Source organism: Lactuca virosa, chromosome 2, assembly GCF_052849685.1.
Source record: "Lactuca virosa cultivar CGN04683 chromosome 2, Lactuca_virosa_CGN04683_v6, whole genome shotgun sequence".
In the NCBI taxonomy this organism is placed as follows: domain Eukaryota; kingdom Viridiplantae; phylum Streptophyta; class Magnoliopsida; order Asterales; family Asteraceae; genus Lactuca; species Lactuca virosa.
Window position 1 is genome coordinate 11,192,005 of NC_136427.1, and position 21,271 is coordinate 11,213,275.

Below are 21,271 nucleotides of genomic sequence, written 5' to 3' on the forward strand. Positions count from 1 at the left end.
ACTGAATTCTATGTCGAACGAATCAGAGATCGAGAAACAAAATGCTGGACAACAAGTATTGTCAGCATGATATCTAGAACAGAGGATTATACGATCCCTTATCTGAAGGACATGATTTTGATCAGAGTTGACAGAAGCGTATAAGAGCTACGATTGCTAACCGGATCCTGAAGTCGTATGTGAGATATAGTTACTAGACTTATCCAAGTGGGAGACTGTTGGATTAGTGTCTAAGCCCGTAACTATATTTGGTATGTACTTGACTCGGTTATGCATGGTCCTTTTGGGTTGCCTTCACCAAAGCAACTCGACAAGGTAATTTAAGGAAAGAGAGAGGATATTATGGTTTATTAATATATTATAAGAATAATATATTAAAGGAGAAATCATATTTATTTAATTAGTATTAGTCATAAATTAATTAGGAATTAATTTGGTGACTAAAAGAGATTAATTAAATAAAGGGGCATAAACTGTCAAATGTGTGATAGTTGAGTTTTGGGCTTGGAAACCTAATGGACTAAGGGGGAACGAAATTATGATGAAGGATCATCATATTTTCGTCCAAGGCCTTATTCCAGAAGGTTCCTTGGGCTGCTTGGTGAATAAGTTGTCCATTAGGGTTTAGACTGAAATCCTAGCAGCCTATAGTATAAATAGAGACCCTTGCATGCAATTTTCGGCCGACTTGCTTCCCAAGAGAAACCCTAGGCCGAAAATTAGCATCCTCCTCTCTCTCAAAGTTTCCTTCTTGCTTGTGTGGTGTTTGTGGTCCATTAGAGGAATTACAATTGTGATTCTAAGCTCAAGAGAAGAAGATTCAAGCTACTATTTGAAGAGGTAAACATCTAGATCTGATGTTATATGTTAATTTCGAAATTATGTATGCTAAATTAGGGTTTTTAAGTCTTGGATTCATTGCATGTACAATAGAGAAACCTAGATCCAAGCATTAGGGTTTGTATGAGCACATAGGATTGTTCTTATGCATAAAACCCATCAGTGACCCCTCTGCATCAACACTGCACCCATCCCTGAAATAGACGCATCACAATAGAATACGAAGTCCTCCACTCCCTCCGGAAGGGCCAACACCAGAGCTTCACACAATCTCTGGTGAAGGGTCTCGAATGATGCCTGCTGCTCAGGTCTCGAATGAGCTTTGCACAATCTCCCTTCCGGGTCAATCTGGTGAGAGGAACCGCAATCTCTGAGAAATCCTTGATAAATCTCGTATAGTATCCAACTAATCCCATAAAACTCCTGATCTCGGATGGGGATCTCGGCATCTCCCATCGCATAACTGCCTCAAGAGTTGAGGCGTCCGGTCAGAGAAACCGGTTCGACTGGGATAGCCAAAACCGACCAAGTTGCGGTTCACCCATTGCTATTTGTCATACCCGTTCTTCTTAGGGGCTTTCTGGTTTATGATGAATGCATGGATGCCCCGCCGCTAAGAGAACGTATGCACGCCAGACTGGGTAGAGGAGTTGAAGTAGTACTTGAAAGCCCAAAACTGAGGAAGCGCGCCCAAAGCTCGACAGGCCATCTCGAAACCAACTATTTTGTTGACGACATTCATATTCACACTGATATGTAGACCATATTCATATCTCCATTCGTCTCTCCTTCTACGTTCATCGCATCTACCATTTATGGTCATTGTGTTTCTGGTATCCCTCTCACTCTCTCGATATCTCTCTCAATTGTGTGTATTTCTATGTTTCCGATTTTGTTAGGTTTAATTCCAATTTTTTTCTTTCTATGTGGCTGTGAATCTCTATGATTTGTCTTTTGACAGTGAGTTTATTTGTTCTATGTTAGTTCCTCTTGTAATTTATTCTTCAATCAGATAAGGAAATCCATTGTAAATGCTTCCAAATTCATTATCTTAAGGCTAGAGGGAGCGGTAACACTCCTAGCACCTTACCATATCACCTTTTTGAGTGTCACATCATTTTTTTTTGTCTTAGCACTTAATTCTTAGCATTTCATATCCAGTGGTAACACTACTAGCATTTCATGTTTTTTTTTATTTTCTTTTTCAAATTTAATTAAATTATATTTTTTTAATACACAAATATTTAATATTACATAAATTCTTTTTTTTAATACACAAGCATTTAATATTACATAAATTCTATTTTTAAAAATACAAACACTTACTATTAAAATAAAAAAGGTTACACTAATTTAAAATATAATACTAAATAAAAAGGTTTCTATTTTTGGATATCAAGTTGTTTAAACTTTGGGACAAAAAATACCAAATTACTGAAACTTTAAGGACCATATATGTAAGTTCTTTATCTTCTTCCCCAATTCTCTGTTTAAACTCACCAAATTTTAGAACAAAAATCAAAGCTTCGACACCTCCCAACAGCCAAAAACGGAGGGATTTTTTTTATGAATTTGTCAAATGTGAAGTGGGATCCGCTAGCACCAATCACTGCAAACCAAACCCTCTCTCTCTCCTCTCGCTATACTCCTAGAGACTCACCGGTAGCAAGCCCCTAGCGCACGCTAGGGGGTGGTGTGCAACGTGCTTAGCGAGCACCTGGCGAGCGTTCGTAGCGGCCGGCTCCCTCCAGCCTAAATAGTTCCTTAAGCTATCAGACTTGTTATGTATCGATTTAAGAACGTGATCTATGTTTAGGTCACATACAAAAGCTCAAACTGTTATGATTTGGGTAACCAAAATTTCCCTATTTTGGTATAAATGAAAATCATATTCTCTTGCAAAATATCATTTTCATTGGATACATTACCTGTGTATGTAGTTCTACACTTTGTAAACTAAACTGTTTCTGAAAATCTATTTTGGTGGTTGTTGATTGTTTTATTGTTTTTGTCAACTGATGCTTTTATAGATTATGCTATTAACATGTCATTATTCTGAAAACTCTTGTTTCCTCTCTGTTTAGACCAACATAACTTGAAATTATCCAGAGCGATGCCCTTTGCTCAGCTTTAGATTAAGTTATTGCTTATTTTAACAACCCCAACTGAGTTTTCTATACCATTTTCATTATACATTTGTGCTATTTTCAGGATTTTTTTTTCTTTTATCGCAGCATATGGAAAAGTCTTGTATGAATATAGTTCGTGGGACAAAGGACCCAAGATTTGAGTTGGGTGTGAATGAATTCCATAATTTTGCATAACATGATAGAGAAGTGTTGTCAAAAGTTCCATGTCCTTGCAAAATATGCAATAATTTTCAACATCATAACCAAACAACTTTATTTTCACATTTGATGCAAATGGGAATTGTTGTTAGTTATGTTAGGTGGATATATCATGGTGAGTCATATGATGTGTCCGATGATGATATATCAGTTGATGAAGTTGATGGGGCTAGTGATGACTTAAATGATGATGACCTTGATGAGATGTTAAATAACATAGGTCAATGTAAGTGGTGTGATAAATTGCAAGCTACTGGTGATTCTTCATGTACCTTAGATAAGGATGTAGAAGCCCTCCAAAGATTATTTTTCATACCTATATAGTTTTTTGATTCTTGAAATGATGAAGAAGCATCAAGATCTGCAAATATGTTTTTCTATGTTCCAGGTTTAAAATCTTTAAATGTTTATCGTTGCACTCGATTATGTTTCTTTTGGAAGCTATGATTTTGGTTCATATTGAAATGAAGACCTAAGAGTTTAACGCGTAAGCATTTTCCATCTATATAATCTTTTATTTGAATCTATTTTTCCTTTGAGTTCCCATGTTTGAATTTCTATTTTTTGCTTAGGAGATGCTGAAGTAAAATAGATAAGGACGACCCCTGGAAGGTAAAAATATTTTATGTTTGATTGAATTTTATGAATTTGTTTATTCCCATTAATTGGAGAAAATTTACAGGAAAAAACATAGAAATTTCTTTGCCAAAAAACTCACAAGAAAGCAAAGGACATGCCAAGAGTGGGAAATTTGACCGAGCATAATGTTTTTGGCTAGAAACTCAACAAGAAGTTAAGACCTTTTTGAAGTTTAAGAAGGTAATAAGTATGAAATTTACTGCAAATGTACTTATGGGGACATCATTAAAGTAGAGTGAAAACTATACATTCTATGTACATATAATATAAAAATGGAAAGACGCAATAAATAGCATCACGCGTTTGTTTATTTGTGTATTATAGCATTTAGCTTCCATTTCTTTTTCTATAACAACATTGTACTTTCAACCTATTTAAAATGTAGCTTGGTGAACAGGACAAGTTATTCCGCCTACTGGCAACATACGTGATCAAAATAGGTAACAAATGCATAGTTATAATGTTGTAATATTATAACTATAACAAGATATTAAATATGTGACTTTATGAGTCTACATTTTTAGGTTTGCAAAGGATATTGGATGTGTAGATAAAGATATGGGAGGTCAACATGAGGCATCTTCCCTTCGTGATGAAGTAAGTAAGTCTATCTTATAAAATTTAAAAGTTACTTGCACTTTGAATTATTTCTAGGGTATTTTACTTATTGGAAATTTGTATATGCTAGATCATCCAAATCAATATAGCTATATGATATAATGTGGATTTAGGATGTAGTGTAGTGTATAAAACTTCAGTTAAATGAAGGAAACTTGTTCTATTTGTGTCATCCTTGTTCTTTGGTGCAATTTTGTGGGGTTTAGGTTTACTGGAACAAAGTACAATACTGATGAACGACTTGGTGCGAAAATTAAAACAAAGGACATTGTTGTCTTTTGTGGGTTACTGTTAAATGCGACATGTATATTCAAGACTGTATAAAACACCGTGACTATGGTTGGCAAGGGATTAGAAAGAGTTGGTTTGATGTTCTAAAGATCTGGTACAATAAAAATTCCAAGGGGTATTTTGGTCATTTTTTGGAGTTTAATGGATCTAAGACCTGGTGTAACTATAATTCTAGTCCTCTAGTTGTGTTAATTTTGATTTTGGATGCAGTTTGATGGGGATTGGTTTCATTAGAAAAAAGGGTATCCTTACGGTTTACAAATTTTTTGAGTTTGACATAAGAAAAGTTTATAAAAGATATTTTTTGAGTGAAAATGCATTGCACTTCCAATTTTTTTTTTATAACCATTCTGCCCCTGCTCAGAAATTGACCATTACTTTACTTTCTACTTTCTTTTTTATTAAGGTGTTGTGCTTTAAAAAAAATTAACCAGTTGATTATTGCAGGAAGGTTAGAAGAAATGTTACTTAAAGCAAAGGGCATGGGTTGAGGCTGAAAAAGCTTATTCAAGCCCACTAGAGGATAATCCACTTAATCATGTAAGATTCTAAATTTACTTAATTAGAAAAAAAAACGAAATGGTTCATTCCATTTTAATGAAAAAAACTTTTTGAATGAAAAAACCATTTTGAATTGGCTGACGGAATGGAATGTGAGCATTATAGAGGAAATGTGATTCCTTCCTTTTTGTTATTTTTCAATCCTTATTAGAGGGGGTGATTTCTTTTCATTCCATCATTGAATGGAATGAAAAATTGCAATATAACCAGTTTTAACCGTGTAATTTTTAGTGATTTAAATCTATGTAAAAGAAAATTAATTCTTTTAGCCAAACTATAATTTTTAATTTTTTATAAACTAAAAAAATATTATTTTTGTCATAACCTTATTTAGGTGTTCCGTGTTTGAGAGTGTACAATAGGCAACATGATTCTCCATTTGAATATTATTTTGACATTAATTATTTGTGATGATGCTTTTAGCTTGTGGTGGGGGTATCAAATACATGTGAATTATCTTATATAGATTGTAGATTGACTTGGGGGGATTGCTTATAGAGGCTGCAAACAGATGAGACAGTTATTGCAGAAAAAAAAACGTCTTGAAGCAAATCATGTTGTTTGAATAACCCGAAGAGTTGAATCTTTTTTTTTCGTTTTCTGTTTATGTAATTTGCTGGAAAGTTGTGTTAAGGTTTTATTGAGGGCATGATGTAAGTTTGCATGATAATTGACACAATGCCAAAGGGAAAATAATTACCCCCAACCTTTCGTTTTTATAATTTGAGGACAAGTTTTATATTTTTAAATTGCTCATGAAATATCTTACCATTTACAAAGTTCCATGCTTGTTACTTAAATTGGTTAAATACAAAAAACAACAACAAAAATCAGTGACGAGTTTTTTTTGTAACTAATTGGATAAATCAATGACGACTTTTTTGGTCACAAGTCGGATAAACCGGTGACAACTTTCTATGGTCACTAATTGGATAAGACAGTGACAACTTTTTATTGTCACTAATTAGGTAAAACATTTCATTGATTAGTGACAACATCAAATGACGAAACAGTTTGTCACATATTTAATGATCAGTATATTGTAGTCACTATTTAGTGATCGTTTTTATACTTACAGTTACTTGTGGCCTTTATATGAAAATTTGCACCGGTCTCTTTTCTTGGTTGGCAAAAAATTGAAATAACTCTAAAGTTTAATCAGATTTTTGCAGGTAAGAAATGAAAATTATAAGTAACTGAAGATGGGAATAAACCAGTATTGTAAAAATCAGTCTAGGCGACCGATTAATTGGGGATTAATCACTAGGCGGTCTTCAACCGAATAGGATTAAGGCTAATCGGTCGGCTTAATCGGTTTTGGTCAAAGAGGGTCAAAGTCGAAACTAGACGGTTCTAATTGGTCCTAGGCGGCCTAATCGGCCAAATTTTTAAATTTTTAAATATTAAACCAAAATTTTCAAAATTTCAAAAGTTCATAGTATTTTAGTGTTCAACTAATATATAAAATAATAATAATAATAATAATAATAATAATAATAAAAATAAATAAATAAATAAATTTTAAAGTTTTTCTCCAAAATTGCAAAATTTCTATGTTTTCAAATATGCAAATACCTAAATTTACTTCTTTTCTTAAGATATATTAAAATTTGAATAATTTTTCTTATTAATTGGATAATAAATTGTTGTGCTTGTTAAACTTTTATGCTTATTTATTAATATTCTTATGATTAAAGTTAGATTTATAAATTATTGAATAATTTTCTTAATAATTAATGGTCCCCGATTAATCCCCGCCTAACCGGTTAATCCCTAGACCCCAGTCCACCTACTAGCTAACGTCTAACGTTTTCTACACCCTTGGAATAAACTCTACTTCTAGTTACTCTCATGATATGTGCTTCCAAGATACCCAAACAGTATGTTGCATTTATTTATATACTATAGTTTCATAATATTTTCATTGAAAATCTCAATCCTACTTTTCCATATATTTTTCACAAGTCATTCCTAATTTTCCATACTTGTCCAACATTTACCAACAACATAATTTAGGTTAAGTCACTCATTATCCCATTAACACTATTGATAAGCCCATATAATGATACCAATGAATTTGAAATATTAAAATCAACATCCTCAACCAACAAACTTAGATCATTAAGCAGCTTGCTACTTGATACATATGTTTTCCCAACATCTTCATAGCATCCATGTTCTTTAATGTCCTTCATATGATGAACAATTCTTCCCTTGAATATTCATCCTGACATAGAGTCAACATTCAACCAAACAATGAATGGGGTATTAGAAGATTCACATCATCATGAAGAATACATCCAAAAATCATGAACTAAAAGGCCATTAATTAATAGGCAACTAGGAACATGAAAATATAATTTACCTTTAATATTCACTTCACATTAATCAGAGTCTTGTTTGAAATCCTGCATAAAGTACATAAATATAAAGCTGAAAATGTAGGTTGCGGTTTTTGACAATATAACAAAAAACCTTGCATGAAACTTTTCAAATGTAGTTTAAGAATTATTAAAGCAACAAAGATCTGATTTACCTGTTGTTTGATCTTTATAAGAGAGTTTATGTCTTTTTCCCCTGCAGTATAAAACGAGCCAAAATTTGTTTCAATTTCTTTTAGCTGTGGAGTAGCGGAATTTCCCTTGGTAAAGGTGGTTATTGCTGGGCATTTGTAGATTTCTAAAGTATCCAATAATGGGAATGAAAAATCCTCCTTCCTCAAGCTAAACCCCTTAAGACATGGAAGGTCTACTAATATCAAGGAGTTTAGACGAGGTAACACAAGTATCTCCTTATTCATCTTGCCATCAGATTCTTTCTCTTTGTCTTCTTCTACAGAAACATATGCATCCTTAACAATCACCTCCTCCATATGGCCGCAACAACTAATATCTAGCTCTTGGAGTTGCCATAGACTACCAACCATGGAACTAGTAAATACATGTTCTAACCTTTTACAGTCATTAATTTCAACTCTTGTTAGGTTTGGAAACTCAAATACTATCCATTGATTGCTCTTCCATATATACCTCAGATCATTGAGATACTCTAACTTCATTTTTCTTAGGTTTGGAAGATTGACAAGAGTAGTAGTAGTTATTTGTGACGATTCATCAAAACCACTTCCACTTCCACTATTTCCATTTCTCCCTGCTGCTTCCAATGCAGTTTCAAATACCTCCTTTACCCCATAACAACTATCCACATGAATCTTTTCCAGCTTTTGCAGTTGCAGCAACTCACTGGATGGAATGATCTTTTTAACATCAAAATTCCATTCCACATCTAATTCGATCAAGTTATGAAAAGACCAAGTTGTCCCTTCTGAAGTAGCAGGGCCCGAGTTGTCACCGTATAAACTTTGGAATGAGGTCTGCAAGTCCAATAAAGAAAACGCCAGAGGCATATATATGTCAAACAAAAACCTTTGAAATGTCATATATGTGCTGTACCAATTTTTATGAATTAATACAAGATATTATAATTATTAATCACAATGGTAATTGTAACTATTAACTCCAACTAAAAGTTATCCGATGGGTTGCTGTTTTTGATCTCATAAAGTAGGTTAGTTTTGACCTTTTGCCCCGGTTGAAAATGGAAAAGCTTGATTCAAGTGACAACATGATATGAAAATAACAATCAAAAGAAGCAACAGATGAGCCAATAATTCACTTAGAACCATGAAGAACAACAATCAAATGGAGTAACAGGGAAAAATTTCGTCATTCCAAATCAAAAGATTAAAAGGGTTTCTAGCTGTTCGAGAGGCTAAGAAAAAATGATAAAGAAACAAGCAAATCAGAATAATAATGCTCCTCCCACACACGATTCCAGGTACTAAAAAGCCTGCAATAACAACTTTTGACAGAAAATACCTAAAATACCCTTTCCACTGAAATACACTATTTTTCCCTATCTTGCTTTCCCATTTTGGCCTTCCTAGAACAACATAAACTTAGACTGAAACCAGTGTGAATGTGTTTGAAGTAAATTTACTTGGCAGGAATGATATCTTTCTTAATTAGATGATGCCAATTAAAGAAATATATATATACCTGATGAAAGTTAAGGCCAGATTCTTGATCAAGAGCATGTCTGCCTAATTCTGTGTGTATATACTTGAGTTGGGGAGCTGTGGACCTACCAGCTGCAAACACCATCATTTTTGGGCATTCCGTGATGATAAGCTTATCTAATGAAGGCAACTGGAACTCATTCTTCCCCAAGAAGAAACCCTCCAGCTCTCGTAGATCATTTAGCTCAATGGACTTGAGATGAGGAAAGACCACAACCTCCTTTGATGGTAGATTGAATAATGCATCTTCTTCTTCATTCTTCACAATCACTTTCATTCCGTAGCAATAACTGTTCGAGCTGTCTCAGGCTTTCAAGTGCAGAGAATGTGAATATATGTTCCAAACCCCCACAACCTCTAATTTCCAATATCTTTAGATTGGAAAGCATAATAACATTGTTATTTACTCTTGGAATTCCACCATTTCCTTCATCACCACCACTCTTTCTGTTTTTGTTGCTGCTCGTCCCTAATTGAGTTTCAAATACCTCCTTCATCCCATTGCAAGAGCCTATTTGCAGCACTTGAAGCTTTTGCATTTGTCCTGCTGCATAACATGGAATTACACTTGACAATGAATTGCAGAATTCTATACTTATCTCTCTAGCGTATTGGCATAAGCTCCAAGAAACACCACCTGCTTCAGACAACTGCAACACCACATGGAAAAATGATGTAAAACTAATTAAACTATATACACAGCTTTTGTATAAGAAAGTCAATTCAAAATCTAGTTTTTTTATATACTAAATGATACCAGTGCTCTCCACATCAAAATGTACTTTTGTTTTTTTTTAATTAATTTCGGGATTTATTGAAGAGACAATCACTTTACCGCCTAAAATATACGAATGCAAATTCAATGAAATCAAGAAAGCACATATTTAACAGAACAACCTTAGAAAAAATAGTTTTGGGTAATATTATATACTGTTCTATTCTACAATATCTGTCACCTGATGACCCCTAATATCTAAAATGTTACATTTAACTAAATTCTGGGTACAATGACCAGATTTTCACAAAAGGTGATATTCTCCTCTCCTACTGGCCACTACTAGCTAAATACTGCTCTAACAGAAATAAAACTTAAATTGCCTATATTACTCATCAAAGATGCCATTATCATTTTATTGAACTTCCATAACTGCCCTTACTAGAGTTTCTGAAGTGTAGCAGTGTGATGGCATCCATCCGTTTAGGTAATTATTATCTTAGTATAGTGGGTATAAAATGCATTATTATGTACATTAATACTTGAATATATAACAGGTTGCAATTACAACTATAAAAATAAAAATAAAAATAAAAATAAAAATAAAAATAAAAAGAAAAAAAAAACTGTCAAAATAAACACAATTATGAAAATGGATAAATAATCTAAGATGCTTGATTACAGACAGAATAGAGGTTTCACATAGAATGGAAAACCTAATTAGACATGTGGACCTCTTCTAATTAGAAAAATAAAAAAGAAATGTTATAGGTAATTGATATGAAAATGATAAATAACAAATAAAAGGTAATACTTGTTCAAATGAATGTAACTTTATATGCCTCCAAATCCCATTCTTGAGTCCGCATGGGTGTGAAATAAAAGTTAAATCTCTTATATGTGATTTGGTGATTTTTTTCATAGAATATTGCAAAGAAAAAAGGAAATTAACAAGGAAATTAAATAAATAATTGAATATGTACAAAGCATACCTCAAATTGATCAAGAACAGCAGTAGTTGCAGTGGTATTATTGAAAGATATTTCATTGCTCCCATCCTTGGCCTTGGCACCACCTCCACCAATACACTTCAGATTCCTCGTGTATTTTAGAGTGAGAGAATCAAGATGAGGGAACAAGTTGGTGGTTGTTTGGGTAGATGTAGTCATTTCTTCATCCTCATCGTCTCTATTTGAAACAACTTCTTCCATACCATCACACTCTCTTATCATGATTGTCTTTAGGTTGGAAAGAAGTTCTGCCATGAGAGGCGAAAACAAGTACTTAATGCTTTTGCAATTCATAATAGGTATGGTTGTGAGGTTGTGGAATGGGGATTCTGATTGTTGTTTTGGGAGGGTGAAGAATTTATTCCAGTTGCTGCACTTCAACACATGAATCATATTGTCCATATTCCATAGATCCAATTCCTGGAGGTTGGGAAGTATGATAGACTGTTGTTGGTTATGGTGAGTTGTTACCAATTCTCTACTTGTTGGACTCTCTATCTCAAACACCACCTCCACTCCTTTAACTCTCTCCAATTTAAGTTTATGGAGGTTATGAAAAGAGTGCATGAGACAGGGTGGGAATACAACATTAGAAATACTGCCAGTGGCTTCTTGTAATGTCTCTTCCTCTGACAGAATTTCAATCTGCACAGCAAGAAATGTAATTAGCAACTTGTGTACTGAACTGTGTTAATGATTTATGATTCCATGTCCATTAACAATTCTCTCTTATAATTTTGGATTTGAAAATGGTTATTTTGGTTTTAGGTATTTTTTTCAAGAAACAGTTGCAAATGATGGAAAATGTCAACAGATTAAAAATAGTTGGATCTTTCACCTTCAAATAAATTATTAAAAGATGCTAAGGATCCTATGCAACAAGATAATACAAAAATAAAGATGCAACTTGCTTTCAAACAAGAATCAGAATTTAGCTTGAAATTGAGTTAATAAGAAAAAGGTAGGTTAATTGAAGGGTTAAGTTTACTAAATTTATCTACCATCGAAGTCACGGTCTCACGGAACTGTTTCCATACAACCTAAATGTGAAAATAACTTGCTAAGGTAATTAATTTTTCGGTATGTTTACATCATGGTAACTATCGTTTTTTTGTACACATCTAGGTAACAAACTTGTTGGAAGTGTTCACATATGACCATTATGATCGGTTGTAGTAGGTCACATCCTAGATGTGAACACTTTCAACAAGTTCGTTACCTAGATGTGTACAAAAAAAATAGTTACCCAAATATGAACAAAACGAAAAGTAATAGTAAATTACACGAATGGTCCCTATGGTTTGGGGGAATTTATGTTTTTGGTCCCTAATTATTTTTTTAAATCGGATGGCCCCTACTGTTTATTTTTGTTGCGCGTTTGGTCCTTGTCTTACCTAAAAAGACTATTGTGCCCTTATTAATTTATTTTTTATTTAATTTTCTCATTTATGTATTTATTTTTTATATATTTAAAAAAATTAATAGACTTCACATATCTGTAACAAATATGAGCAAGATATCAAAAAAAAAAATAATAATAATAAATAAATAAATAAATAAAATGAAGATGTGTTTGTGTCTTTGAAATCTACTCTCCCTTCCATCTTCATCTACCTGACCCAAGACCCACTTTCAAGCTAGTCTCTCTATAATGTAGACTTTTATCAATTTTGAAGAAGAAAATCATTCAACTTGCTATCAAGATCAAGAAAAAAGATGAAAGGAATTTATATAGGCACTTTAGCTTCAACTCTCATCTATCTAATTATGCTGGTCAAGTTTTAAGCTGAATCGATTCCAAACTTGAGTTGCTGGTGATATTTGGTCCAAATCATGTTTAGAAAAAAATTGTTCATATTAAATGTCAAATCCTTTTATTTTAAATTATTTCGGGTTGTGGGATTTTTTTAGTTGATGCTTTTTGTTGATAATTTATTAAATTTGTTATTTTTACTGAAAAGTAATTAGTGACATTTATAAAGATTTATCAACTAAAGTTAGGTGATGAAAAATTAGTCACATTTATACATGATCTCTAATGAAAAAACATATTTTGTAGTCATTTTATAAATAAAAAAGAGTTGGTCACTCTTATACATGACTTGTATTGCTACATTAAGTCAAGAAATGGTTTGTCCCTTTTTTATTCAAAAAGCAGGAGCTTAATCATTAATTAAGTAAGAAAGTGAAATTGAAATCCTTACCTGCTCTTGCTCATGGCTACTCTCTTCCGATTCGTCATTTCCCTTGTTTTCTCCGCAGTCATCTATTGAAATCTCCAAAAGTGCCCCCAGATCAAAATTTGTGGTGGTAGGTGTGAATACATTTCTAAACCTCTTACATTTTTCAATCTTTATGCTTTCAACAGCTTGAAAGCCATGCACAAGGGGACGAGAGTTATCTCCACCTTTTATCCTCCACACCTCTCTTAGCTTCCCTAAATTCTCCACTTTGATGTTTCTTAAGCTGCTGATGTTGTCTTCTTGCCCAATTGCACCAGCACAATCCAAGTCAATGTTGAATAACGATTCAATGGAACCACAATTCTCGACTTCAAGCTCTTCAAGATGATGCAGCATAGACATGGGATTGTGCGGAAATAGATTCACAACTGATCACTTTAATAATTCTTACACCACTGTTGTTGTTTTCATCTCCAGTTGCACCAGCATAATCCAAATGGATGTTGAATAACGATTCAATGGAACCACAATTCTTGACTTCAAGCTCTTCAAGATGATGCAGCATAGACTTGGGATTGTGCGGAAATAGATTCACAAGCTTATCGCAACTGATCACTTTAATAATTCTTACACCACTGTTGTTGTATTCATCTCCAGTTGCACCAGCACAATCCAAATGGATGTTGAATAACGATTCAATGGAACCACAATTCTTGACTTGAAGCTCTTCAAGATGATGCAGCAGAGATATGGGCTTGTGCGGAAACAGATTCACAAGCTTATCACAGTTACTCACTTCAATCTCTCTGAACTTAACTTCCTCACTCGTATTAAATTCGCAAGGCCATATCTCCTTCAGATTCCACATACTACTAACATGCAGTTTCTCTAACTTAGGAATCAGAACCTGCAAGATAATCATTTATTAATAGTCCCATCCAACAATAATACCCCATACAATCAAATTACAATATATTTTGAAAGATTTAACTGAAAAGATCCTTTGAAATGTATTAGCATTAAAAATCTATATTTACCTCTTCCTTCAACAAACTAGATGTTTCAGACTTTTTCATGGGATATATGCTTGTGAAACCTGGAATGTTGTCAAGTTCCAACTCCATGAGTTGTGGTAGCTCAATTATTTTGACATTATCGCACAAACCCGATAGCTTTGGTAGCCCACACAAAGATAAAAACTTCAGCTTGGGGAATGTAATCGTCTCTTCTTCACTATCCCCGGTATGTATGAGTTCTTCCATATTATCACATTTGTAAACTTCAAGATGCTCAAGCTTTTTTAAAGTGTTTGTAACACCAGGTGTGAAGAGGTGTTTCAACTCTGCACACTTTGAAACGACAAGGACTCTTAAATGGTAAAACGAAGAGGATTGAAAAGGTTGTGAGGATGACTTAACCTCAATATCTTCAAGATCATTCATATCTCCCACACTTAAACATAACACCTCTGTTTTCTTAAACAACTCGTTCATTCGAGATTCCAATAATTCACCTTTTTGAACAACCAACTTCAATGTGTTTTCATACGAGTGCCTACTCTTTATGGAATCTTCATATAAATAGCGCCCCACTGAGATCTGGAATCGCTGTAGCTTCTCAAATGACATATTCTTTGGTTGAACACTATTTTTATAGACCTCAAGTTCTAGTACAGAAAGATCTTTCGAACGCTCTGCCATCTCATTGCAGTTATCCTCAGTGAGGTTGACCACCTTTCCATGTTGACTAACCACTCTCATATAGAGCTCATCAAGTTTGACCAATTTTTTTAAGACACCATTAGCTATACAAAGACCATAACAATTTGTCAAATCCAGTAGCCTTAGCTTCTTTAAATTTCCAATTGTAGAAGGTAACCATTCTATGCCAGAATCAGCAAAGCTAAGCACTTCTAGATTCAACATATTTCCAATACAAGAGCAATCAAACATCCTTAATGAACATTCATGGAGATGAAGCACTCGAAGATTGGTGGAGCACTGAAATGACGAGGGAAGCAATGGATACTTCATTTTATCGTATGATATAACTTGGAGCTTTCCCATTCCTTCATAAAAGTCTTATGGAAACCTCAAGAACTTATCTCCATGCATAAGTTTCAAAATCATTAGGTTTGGAAATTTGAGGTCTCTAGGAAATTCGGACATACTCTTGCATGTTAATGAAAGTCTTTTATAAGAGTCATCTGTATCATCCACATGCCACTCTTGTGTATTACCATGGTTGACAATTGAAGCATGCTCCACTTCAGAATACATACCCAAAACAAAAGCACGAACCAAATCGTGCATCTTGACCCATCTAACATCAACACTTTCAAGCAACAAATTTGTATGGATCAGCCGCTCAATGCAGGTGTTGAGCCTAGTTCTTGCTTCTCTTATGGTATACACTTTTTTAAATAATTTCAATCCCCATCCATACCTCACCAACTCTTCGATAGGAATATTGAAATCTTCTGGAAACAATCCACAAAGCAAAAAAGTGGATTTAGTCTCATCATCTTGGAGATTGTCATAACTCGTTTTAAAAACTTTAGATGCAACATTTTCAATGTCATGGTGCTCTAAACGAGACAATGCATCCTTCATGCATCCTTGCTTTTATCTCTAAGAGTACATGCCATGGTTTTGATGGCAATGGGTAGACCGCAACACTTCTTTACAATATCTTCTCCTATCTTATGGAGCTCATGATCTGATGTTTCTACAAACTGCCAGAATAATCTCTGTGCTTCTGAATCTATTAGAAGCCCCACATGGAGAATCGAATTACCTTCAACCCCATCATAGTGCATACATTTCTGTCTTGTGATGTTAATAAGACCTTGAAGTCGACACCTTGATTTGGCAAAGGACTTCAACCAATATCTTCAAGGTCAATACTCTGCCACACATCATCCAATACTATGAGGAACTTATTCTTACCTCCATCTGATTTGGCCTTGAACCCTCGACGAAGCTTATTAGCTCTTACCGACTTATTTTTTTCGCTGAGCTCTACACTAAGGTAATATGCTATAGCTTCCTGAATGGAAATAGGGTCTGTCTTTTCCCCTATCACCACTTCAACAATAAACTTAAACATTTTCTTTTCTTCGGCAACTTTCTTCAGCCTTTGCATCATTGTTGTCTTCCCTACTCCCCCCATCCCACATAAGGCTATCATGTGGGATTTGTGGTTCGGGTCGAGTGCTTTGAGTGCTTTTGTAAAAGTCACCTCTCTTGATTGGAAGTCATTGTGTTCGGCTGATGGTGTTGAGGTGGATGGCTTCATGGAATCAACCCTTCCTGGAGGAATTGGATGATCTGCCCAGTTGATCTCTTTGTATCGTCTCATGACACTGTCGATCTCCTCATTTATCTCAAAGGCATTCCTCCCTGCCCTGTATCTAATCTTTATATTAAAACAGCTGCCAGTGTCACGAGAAACATTTTCGACTTTTGCATTGATCTTTTCTACATCACCCAACCAACCCCCGACTTGGACAGGAACCTCAAGATTGTTACTAATGTTTTGCCTCATTTTCTCCTCAACACCGTCTTTTACGGCATTTAATTCTGTCATTTTGATAACCATCTCCCTCATATATATTGTGCATAAAATGAGGTAGCGTAGGTATCTATTAATGGGAACCATGAGGATCGGAACAACCTGTCTCATGTGTTAGGTAAAATATGAAAGGTTGAAAACATGTGGCTATGCATGTGAAATAAAAGAATCAAATTCAAACTGAAAGTTGGAAAATAAGTGGTGCATTCAACATGTTCAAACTTGAAGTTGGTAGACTTTAAATTGGTTACAACTCTTTCTGTTTTCACATGGCAAACATTCACCTATATATATGCATGTATGTTTTGCATATTTGGTGTGCAAAAACTTGAGAGAACATCAAGTGTAGAGTGTCAAGCCAATTGTAATCTTGTGAGTTTTAATAAAATTCTCTAGTTGCAGCCCGTGGACGTAGGATTTGCACCAAATCCGAACCACGTAAAATCCTTGTGTTCTTCTTGCTTTATTTTCGTGAGTTTGTGTGTGTGTGATAGTGTGTTTCCGCTGCGTGTACCCGGTCCGGTTCCTAACAACTGGTATCAGCAGTAACTGTTCCGGACCAGCTATCAGGTAGAGAAGCTAGTAGCAGTGATGCTTGAGTCTCGTTATCAAATTTAATTCCCACAGATGATAATCTGGACAGAATTGAATTTAGATTGTTAATGTGAACCGTAACTGAGCCTTCCTCATTCATCCTTATAGTGAACAACTCCTTCATCAAGAACACCTTGTTAGCCGCCGATGGCTTCTCATACATATTTGACAGAGCCTCCATCATACCACGCGCCGTGGTTTCATTCATGATGTTGAAAGCAACGCTCTTCGTCAACGACAATGTAATAACCGCCTTGGCTTTCTTGTCCTTTGAGTTCCACGCATCTTCAAAAGCTTTTTCCATTTTCTCCGGTTTGTCTCCGAGTACCATGTCCAAGTCTTTCTGACATAGCAATGCTTCTAATTGCATTTTCCACCAGCTAAAATCAGAACCGTTGAACTTTTCGATTACAACCTTGTCTTCAGCCATTACGACAAACAAGATACAAATCAGGTACACTCGTGCGTGATAAAAAAAAATGATTGTACCCTCCAAACCTCGCTAACCTGGCTCTGATACCAGTTTGTTGGGAATGCAACAAAACAAGTTAAGCACTTCCGGAAAATTGATATAATGATTTCGGCAAAACTCGCGGAATAAAATTACTGAAAAAATTGCAAACGAAATTGAACACGATATTTAACGTGGTTCGGTCTAATCTGACCTACATCCACGGGCGAACAAGAGAGAGGGGATTTTATTAACACTAAAGAAAATTACAATCATACAAGGCTAAAATCTGCCCTTGTAATCTGATCACTCACTGTAAGATATCACTCGTAATTTTTTGGCTGCCAAAAATTAAGGCTCTGCACAAAAATAATACCTCACTAATTTCTTTTCTGTGTATCTATATTCATTGTGTTGTGTGTGATGATTTTTGCAATTGAAAGAAGAAGGGCTATTTATACTAACAATAGCCGTAATGTTTCTTCAATTTACATGTGCCGCAAAGTTTGACGAAGAGCCGCAATTAAATTCTTCCATTTCCTTTGCCGTCCATATAATATTAAATAATTCAATTACTTTTGCCGTCCACCGTCCAATAATATTAAACAATTCAATTGTTTAATTTGTCAATTTACATTTATGGCCCTTGAACTCTTAGGAACTTGTCAATTTGTTCATGACTCCATAAATCTTAACAATCTCCCACTTGGAGGCTTGAACAACTTCGCTTTTTTCTGCCATCCAAAACTTTGCGACATTCCTTAGTCACTTACTCTCTCTCTTTCTCTCTCTCTCTCGTTTTCTGCCATGCCTTTTCTCAAACTTCTGAAAGGCCAGTTGAAGCCATACAATGCTTCAACTTTTCAGTGGTAACCACCTTGGTGAACATATCTGCTGGATTCTTCGTTCCAAGGATTTTCTTCAGATTTAGACTTCCATCATTAATTAATTCTCGAATAAAATGGTACCTCATCTGAATGTATTTCGTTCTACTATGAAACACTGGATTCTTTGCCAAGTAAACTGCACTCTGGTTGTCACAATGCAATACACAATCCTCCTGATACATTCCAAGTTCTGATAGAAAGTTCTTCAATCATATAAGCTCTTTGGCTGCTTCTGCAATAGCCATATACTCTGCTTCTGTGGTTGAGAGAGCAACACTCTTTTGTAACCTGGACATACAACTGATTGATGTACCTCCAATTGTGAACACATAACCTGTTGTGCTCTTTCCTGAATCCACACATCCACCCAAATCAGCATCGGCGAACCCTTCCAAGATCACACCCTTTCTTCTGAAACATAGGGCAACCTCAGATGTTCCTTTCAAGTAGCGTAACAACCACTTTACTCCCTCCCAATGCTCTTTTCCTGGATTTGACATGAACCTGCTCACAACTCCCACTGCATGAGCAATGTCTGGTCTGGTGCATACCATAGCATACATTAAGCTACCAACTGCAGATGCATAGGGAACTTTAGTCATCTGGTTCTTGTCTTCTTCCGTCTTTGGGGATTGCTTCTTTGAGAGTCTCAACTGACTTCCCAAAGCTGTACTTCTGGCTTTAGCATCTGCCATGTTGAACTTTTCTAAAACTTTCTTGATGTACTTAGCTTGTGAAAGTTTTAATGTACCGGTAACTCTGTTCCTGGCTATGCTCATGCCAAATATCTGCTTAGCAGCCCCTAGGTCCTTCATCTCGAACTCTCTGGACAACTGCTTCTTAAGCTTGTTGATTTCCTGCATGTCGGACCCAGCTATCAACATGTCATCAACATATAATAACAGGATGATGTATGAGGAGTTGAATTTCTTCAAGTAACAACAGCGATCCATTTCACATCTGTGATACCCACTCCTCTGCATGAAGCTATCAAACTTCAAGTACCACTGTCTTGGAGCTTGCTTCAATCCATACAGACTTTTCTTTAATTTGCACACCAGGTTTTCCTTGCCAACTGTTGGGAAACCCTCTGGTTGTGCCATGTAGATGTCTTCTTCCAGGTCACCATGTTACATTTGGTGATCATCAGTGGAAAGTGACAAAGGGAAACTTAGTTGTTGCTAGAGGTCAGAAACGGGGTACACTTTATATGGTGGAAGTTTCTGATGCTGAAGCACATGCTGTTGAAGAAGTTGGGGCGTCTACTCTATGGCACCAAAGACTTGGCCATATGAGTGAGAAAGGAATGAAGATGCTAGCCTCCAAAGGAAGAATACCAGATCTAAAGACTGTAACAGTTGATTTCTGTGAGCCATGTGTTCTTGGTAAACAGAAGAAAGTTACTTTCGTGAAGACTGGTCGTCCACCCAAGTCCGGGAAGTTGGAGCTAGTACATTCAGATGTTTATGGTCCCACTACAGTTTCTTCAGTGGGAGGATCCCGATATTATGTTACTTTCATTGACGACTGCACAAGGAAAGTTTGGGTTTATTTCTTGAAGCATAAGTCTGAAGTTTTCAGCACATTCAAGAAATGGAAAGCTATTGTAGAAAATGAAACAAACTTGAAAATCAAGTGTTTCAGATCAGACAATGGGGGCGAATACAGTAGCAAAGAATTTGTTGATTATTGTGCTGACCAAGGAATCAGAATGCAAAAGACAGTTCCGGAGACACCTCAGCAAAATGGAGTAGCTGAGAGAATGAACAGAACATTGAACGAGAGGGCTAAAAGCATGAGACTGCATGCAGGTTTACCCAAGATGTTCTGGGCAGATTCGGTCAACACAGCTGCATATTTAATCAACAGAGGACCCTCAGTTCCCATAGGGTTCAAGATTCCAGAAGAGGAATGGCAAGGTCGGGAGATTTCGCTCAAACACTTGAAGGTATTTGGTTGTGTCTCGTATGTTAAAGTTAAAGACTCGGAGAGAGACAAGCTAGAGGCAAAGGCAAGGAAGTGCACCTTTATAGGTTACGGGTTGGATGACATGGGGTACTGCTTCTGGGATAATGAGAATAAGAAAGTTATCAGAAGTCGGGATGTGGTGTTCAACGAGAATGCTCTATACAAGGATGAACTTGCAAAAAGCTCCAATGGTGACAAGCAACCAGAAAAGAAGGATCAAGTTGAGTTAGAAGAAATCTCAGACGATGACATTGTAAAACCTATTAGTACTCCAGAGATAGGTGAAAGTTCAGGAGACTCCATAAATCTTAACAATCTCCCACTTGGAGGCTTGAACAACTTCGCTTTTGTCTGCCATCCAAAACTTTGCGACATTCCTTAGTCACTTACTCTCTCTCTTTCTCTCTCTCTCTCTCGTTTTCTGCCATGCCTTTTCTCAAACTTCTGAAAGGCCAGTTGAAGCCATACAATGCTTCAACTTTTCAGTGGTAACCACCTTGGTGAACATACTGCCA

At 35.5% G+C, this 21,271-nt stretch overlaps 1 long non-coding RNA gene and 1 pseudogene across 6 annotated transcripts; one reads left to right on the forward strand and one right to left on the reverse strand.

The window, feature by feature from the left end:
- Positions 1-2,340: 2,340 nt before the first annotated feature.
- On the forward strand, positions 2,341-6,046 carry LOC145158882 (uncharacterized). 5 transcript variants are annotated; one of them, XR_013737344.1, is made up of 7 exons: positions 2,341-3,675; positions 3,761-3,800; positions 3,871-4,007; positions 4,213-4,267; positions 4,352-4,424; positions 5,184-5,276; positions 5,721-6,046. It is a non-coding gene; the product is annotated as an uncharacterized LOC145158882 (long non-coding RNA). The 5 variants fall into 5 exon arrangements; XR_013737343.1 differs by having other exon boundaries at positions 5,764-6,046; XR_013737342.1 differs by having other exon boundaries at positions 2,341-2,690; positions 3,577-3,675; positions 5,184-6,046.
- Positions 6,047-7,251: 1,205 nt separating this feature from the next.
- On the reverse strand, positions 7,252-16,967 carry LOC145157237 (uncharacterized; annotated as a pseudogene). Its single transcript, XR_013737178.1, has 8 exons — positions 14,321-16,967; positions 14,059-14,190; positions 13,305-13,718; positions 11,083-11,745; positions 9,356-10,025; positions 7,834-8,670; positions 7,663-7,705; positions 7,252-7,524 (listed from the first exon to the last, which is right to left on the reverse strand). The product of XR_013737178.1 is annotated as an uncharacterized LOC145157237 (transcript).
- Between the last annotated feature and the right edge of the window lie 4,304 nt (positions 16,968-21,271).